Source organism: Geospiza fortis, unplaced genomic scaffold (genome assembly GCF_000277835.1).
Source record: "Geospiza fortis unplaced genomic scaffold, GeoFor_1.0 scaffold396, whole genome shotgun sequence".
In the NCBI taxonomy this organism is placed as follows: Eukaryota; Metazoa; Chordata; class Aves; order Passeriformes; family Thraupidae; genus Geospiza; species Geospiza fortis.
Genome location: NW_005054345.1, coordinates 4800700 through 4807257, shown reverse-complemented (window position 1 = coordinate 4807257; position 6558 = coordinate 4800700).

The following is a 6558-nucleotide window of genomic DNA, read 5'->3' as shown; positions in this document are numbered from 1 at the left end:
TTGGTGCAAATTGTGTGCAGACAATGTGCTCTTTCAGCAGCCTTGGATCACACGGGGACCTCGGGGTGGGAAGTTCTGCAGCCCACGCCAGGTAAAATTAATTTTATTTCTGAGGAATGGGACTCTTGGTCAAATTCCCCACACAGAAAAGGTAAGAAACCATTCAGACTAATAAGAATACTGTCTATAAAATGTCAGGACAGGACTGACTTCAGGCACAAGGAACAGAAAGGAATATTTAGGGATTTTATTGTTTGGTGATCCCCACAGCTCATGCAGACTCTGTGCCCTTTCACAGCCAGAAACAGGAACAAATTGTCTGACTTTCTTTACTCCACAGGAAAGGAAATTTGACTCTTCCCACAGCAAGCAGCCTGGGAATGTCACAAACCCTGAATTATGCCTGCTTGACGAGCTACATCTGCTTTGAGAGCATCACAGATCATTTCATAACCCTTCCTTTCACTTTGCTGCTGCTGCCTCGGGGCACGTGGGAACAATTTGGCCACTGCAGAACTCCAGTCCCTGTGAGAGCAGCACCTCTGCAGGGCTGTGCCTGGCTCTGGCAAACAAACAGGATGAGTTTGGGCAATTTGATGTCAGACTGAGGGGGTGAGGCAGCAGCAGAGCTGCTGTCTTCTGTCAGGGGTCAGCTCCTGGTCTGGGCCACTCATTCCCACCTGGGCCTTACAGCAGCTTCAGCCTCTGCCAAGTAAAACCTGGCCCAGAACCTTGACCTCTGGGGCCAGCTGTTCTCTGGCATCCATAAAGATACAGATTTTAGGAGAGGCAGGAAAGAATAAATCAGGAATTGCTACAGTTGTGTAAACTCCGCGGACAGCCTGCAAGGAGCTCCTTTATTTTCAGCTGCAGAAGGCAAATGTCAGCTTGGAGGCCTGAGCCACAAACCATGAGATTGTCTAAGCACAAACCATAACAAGTTCCTCCATGTGGGAGAGTTTATAAGTCTGGAGGTCAAGGTATTTAGCCACTGATAGCACAGCCTTGGCTCTTGTTTATCTCCCTCCTAGGAGAAAACACAGTTGGATGTGATCTGTGAACTTCCTAGAGCTACATATGCATGGGTGATATCTCAGAAAATAGCAATAATTGCACCCATAATATAGAGATAAAGTAGATTAATTTGTTCATAATGATTCTAAACGTGTGGTTCTGAAAATCTGCCAAGGGCAAGAGGCTTCTGTGGCCAGGTCTGAAACAGAATATTCTCCTCAGATCTCTCTGAAAGCAAAGCTGCAGAAAAAAAGGGGAGGTTCTGTATGTGGTGCTGTTGCATCCTTAAGGGTGTTTTCCCCAGTTTTTGCCTGGCTGTGCATATTTTCTTCCCCAGCTCACAGTCTGCTGCTCTGTTTGATATAAACACGGATCCAGAGCTTCTCTGGTAGCAGAGGCAGTTTGCTACTAGGGGGCTGGAATTCACATCAGAAGGCAGGGGCTGCATTGCAAACCATAACCAAAGTAAAACTGCACACAAAATCCCTCCCCGTCTCTGTTCTCAGGGCGGAATGACATCGCACAGAGCTGTTACTCACTCCTGGAAGCACAGGAAGGAGAGAGCCCGACCTGCACATGCTTGCACCATCTGCTGGCAGCATCTCCACTGACAGACATTCCTAGAAGGGATTCTGGAATTCCTCATCCACACCTAGGGACACGAGGCCACCGTTATAAAGGTTTAAGATTCAGGTCAGTGTTGGAGCCCTGGGTGCTGAGAATTTCAGATTTCTGTGCTGCCAGGCACTGACCCCCAAGAGAACACTGCAGTGACCTGAGGCCGTGGAGAAGCTTCCAAAATGGAATGGTAGAACTGGGGTTGTGGGCGTGCAGTTTGAATAGAAGGGTGTGATATCACAGGGTGGGAAACTCAGAGTTTAAGGGTTTAGAATATAGTAATATATATAAAACAAGATGGAGATTTTAGGGCAGAGGCTGGTCCTTCTTCTTCACCTTCTCCTTCACCTTTTTCTGCACCTTCTTCTCCATGGGTTTGGGTGGTTTTGTGTAATTGTGGATAAAAAAGTCCCCATTGCAGCCATGGGTGGTTGGTTATTGGGTTAAAAGTAAAAATAATTCAGGTGTCATTTCTTCATTGGACAGTTTATCCTTAAAAGGCCTTGCAGACAGAGATGGGGCTCCATTTTCAGTTTGTGAGAGTGAAGTGCTGCAGAACTCAGGGTTTGTGAGACTGTGACAGAGATAAGAACTAACAAACATCTGAGTCCCAAGAAGAAATTCCATCTTGTGCATTTAATCCCCACCTTGGCAGGAGAAAAAAGAAGAAAAAAGAATCAACAGGTGAGTACTTGTTTTTCTCCGTAGCAGAGCCATTTCTGCCAAGTTTTAAGGAATTACACAGCAAAGTGGCCCCAACACAGCCACCTCAAGCAGGGAGCTGCAGAGCCTGTGCTGGCCTCATCCAGAACTGTGCCAGGTGTTGTCCCCAGCACAGAGCCATCCCCTTGGGAATTTCAGAACTCCCTGCTGGAATCCCAGCTGAAGAATGGCATCCTGTCAGATTCCTTGCCTATCCCAGAGCCTTGATATATATATAAATTAAACACACACCTTTGTTGCAGCCGCAAACATCACCATGTGAGTGAATGAATGGCTCAAGTGAAAGTGAAACTTGATGAAAGCATTTGTGCTGTTGAGGTATGCAGGGATAGATCAGTTCCTCCTCCTGCCCCACCCCTTGGTACAAGAAGAGGCTGTAAGTGGATCCCAGGAGGGAGGTGTGCAGCAAAACCTTCTCCTCCTGCAGTGTGTGGAGCTCACAGCACCAAGAACACTAGATGCCCTTGCTTGGCTTTTAAAGAGAATTGGCAGCTTTCTAGCCGATAACATCTTTATCCCTGCCAAGCCAACAGGTCACATGTGGCCCTTCAGCCTGCAGGATGGAACTGGAGGGATCTCTAGGGCTTCTCTAGGTGCAGCTCCTGGGGAGGACTGCTGAGGAGTTGGCCCGAGTCATCAGGCACTGAAGCACTGCTGAAGGGCAGGAGCTCCCAGCGTGGTGGCTCAGTGAGAACCTTGGAGCAGGGGGACAAATGACACATGAGTGAAAATCCAGGAAACCAAAGCTAAGGCAGGGAACAGCTGAGCCTCTCTCTGTGATGTGAATGGGTGCCCTCTCCTAAGAGGAGCAGCATCATAGTAAGCCCAGGGTCATGAGCACACACCTGTCCACAAGAGATTTATGGAAAAATGAGAACCACTTTACAAGGGACAACTGAGCAAAGAAATTCCCTTTGAGTAGATCTGGAGTCTGTCAATGGATGTGTGAATTCCAGCTGTGGCTGTGCCAGGGCCACCTGAGCTATGAGCAGCAGCATTTCTTGTTCATTGCAGAATCCCAGACTGGTTTGGGTTGGAAGGGACCTTAAAGTTCATCCCATTCCACCTTCTGCCATGGGCAGGGACATCTCCCACTATTCCAGGTTGCTCCAAGCCCTGTCCAGCCTGGCCTTGGACACTTCCAGGAATCCAGGGGCAGCCACAGCTTCTCTAGGCAACCCAAATACTTCCAGGACATAACATTTTCTTTTGGGGAACACAACTACAGCAAATTTATTTGCCCGGCAAGCCCACGTGGTTTGATGTGAACATCACAGGGGTGATCTGTGTGCCATAAGCAAATGAAGTCTTTTCCATATCACTTTGGGGATCACAGGATGTGGCACAGGGCTGAATGAGCAGCAGGTTGGTTCCTGGAGGCTGTTTCTTCTCCTGGACACAGAGGTTGTATCTACACTCCACAGTTTTTCCTGCCTGCATCCAGCTGGCTGGGATGTGTAGGGAAGCACTGGATTTGGGGTATGAAAGGGAATGCACAGTCAAGTTTCATGATAATCCTGGTTTGATCCATAAAACTCTCCCAAATGGAGCTGCTTTGCAGGATTGATATTTGTATTCCTGCAGCACCCAGATACTGGCAGAAGCATTTTGCCCCGTTCATGCTGCCAGCAAAAAGGGGAAGGCCACAGGCCTGGCAGGTGGATGGGGCAGGCTTTTGGCATTCCCACACCATACAAGGCAGCTCTGTGAGCACAGAAGTTTGCAGAGAATCTACAAAAATGGATGTTGGCACAAACGTGACATTCTATAGAACAGTAGTGATTCTGTACTGCCTTTCCAAAGGGGCTGCATCCCATCAGCCCCTGCCCTGGCACTGCAGCCTCTGGACACAACATCAACTCTGTTTTCCTCTTAGCACAGGGCAGGAGCCTCTCCCTGTTCCTGTCTGGCTGTTCTTGGCAACTGCAGGGCCTCCAGGAGGGTCTAATCCCACCCTTGTGGGGATACCTTCCCCAGGGAATCCCTTCCCCATCCAAACCACCACCCACCCTCCCAGGCGTTTGCCAGCCAGCAAAGCCCAGTGCCTCTCTTAAAAAACACACATAAAAGCTAAATCAGGTGGTGAGGGGCTGTAGGAAACCACATTCTTCTTGTTGTCCTTTTCCCCTCTTATAGTGACCTTTGAATAGGAGCCCTTGGGCGGATCTGGCGCGCAGCGTTCCGGGCTGACCTCCTGCCGTGGAATTTCACCTAGTAATTTCTGTGGCACACACAAATCCTTGGAGGGGCTTGTCTGGCTTCAGAAGTAAATCTAAGTGCCTGTGGCTTGACAAATAAACAATCTGAAAGCGCTTAATGACTCACAACCTCGCCTAAGAATAGCTGAACTCTGCAGGATGGAAATTCAGCGCTGGGAGCGTGGCCCTGACGCTGCCCGAGCGGGGAGCTGCAGGACACAGTGGGAGATGATGGGCAGGGAGAGGCTGTGGCTGCATTCCTGGTGTCCCCTCCCAGCTCCTGGCAAGCAGCATCTCAGAGGATTCTTGGATATTCATGTGTGTATGAGCCACCTTGGAGCGCTCCCCAGATTCACCTAATCCACTTTTAAACAAATTATCGGGTTTCGTTTGTGCAGACAGCAAAGTTCTCCTTGTTTATCCCAGATTGTTTGAAAGCTCCATTTATTCTCTGGGGTTAAAGAGGGGTCACACAAGTTAGCCACATCTCTGTATACATTTCCAAGCACCTACAGCTCATGGAAAAGACTCTTTTTCCTCCGACTGTTGAGCAAGTAGAACTTCAGCGGCTGAAAAGGGGAAATGGGTTTGGCTGTTTCCTCCAAAACGGGGTTTTTGGTAGTTGGTGCTTTTCTGAGGCACACTTAGAGAAATGTGTGCTGTGAGCTGCCACCACAGCTTCTTACCCCACATGCACACACCTTTGAACACTTTAATCTAACCCCAGGGAAAAAAAGAACAAAACCGAGTTCAGCTGAATATCTACGACCGCAAGAGCTTCCTGTTGGTACCCAAAGTTCCTCCTGCAAAAACCTCGTTGTTGTCATTGGGGCTCAGGGATCATCATGGCTTTGGGATGAGCACTAGGAATGAGTAATGGGTAAGTGCACAGTCGCAGGAGCAGCAGGAGAGGTGCTGTGTCTCCAAGGCCATGGCTGTACATCAAAGTTGGTTTGTTGATCAGGATTGAAGGAAGAAAATAATGTCAGAATCACCTCCCCACCTCCATCAGCAGAAAAAAACCTCAGTACCATGATCCCTCTCTTTTAGGCACTGCCAGAATACCCCGAGCAGCAGAAGCAGGGCTGTCCTGGGAAGCCTGAAGGATCCCACACTTTCCCCTTAGTTCTCTATCTGTTGTTAGACTCTTCAGGAAATGTGTTCCTCTCACTCAGCACCTGAGCCCCTCACATGGAAAGGAGGGCAGAGCCCTGCTCACTCCTGAGCTGGGTAATGGGATGTGTTATTCCTCCCTGCTTACCAGGAGCCTGGGCACTGCCAGGAGGACTCTGGAATTGCTGGGTGGTTGGGCAGCAGCCAGAGCCCAACCCTCACATCTGCCCCTGTGATGTTCCCAGTCAGAGTTTAAAGGTCTTTGGGTTCCTCTGGAAGGAAGGGGGGATCCCAGTGGGCCACATCCATCCCCACTGGATGCTGAGTTCCTGGCCCAGATGGAGATCATGTGCTGCCCCAGCTTCCCTGGAGCTGCTGCTCTCCCACGCTCTGCCACAGCTGGAGCAGGGCTGGGATTTGCCCCCGTCTCTAAGACAAGGAAAATCAAAAGCTTTACCTAGTGCTGAAGGAATTATTTGGCATCACTAAACTGATTTCTGCCTGTCCTCACTTGGTGCAGCTGGATGAGCACATGGGATTGGGCACATGGGGAAGCTCAAAGACTAAAGCCCAAATTCCCTTTTCTTTGCATTTTCCATGTGATTGCATTGAGGAACAAGGGCCCGAAGTGAACCGGGCGGGGCTGAAGGGCCGAGCCAGAGAACAGCTGGTGCAAAAACATTTCAACTTCTGCATCCCGAGCCATCCCCGCAGATTTCCCTTCCTTCCCACCGCTCTTGATCCGCATCTGTGCAAACAGGATGAGCTAAAAAGTATAAATAAAGCGTTCAGCCGAATACAGCGGGCATGAGGGAAAGTTAAAAAAAAAAAAAATATCCAAAAAGCGGCCTCCCACAGCAGGCGCTCCCCCCGGCTCCCGCTGTCCCGCCTG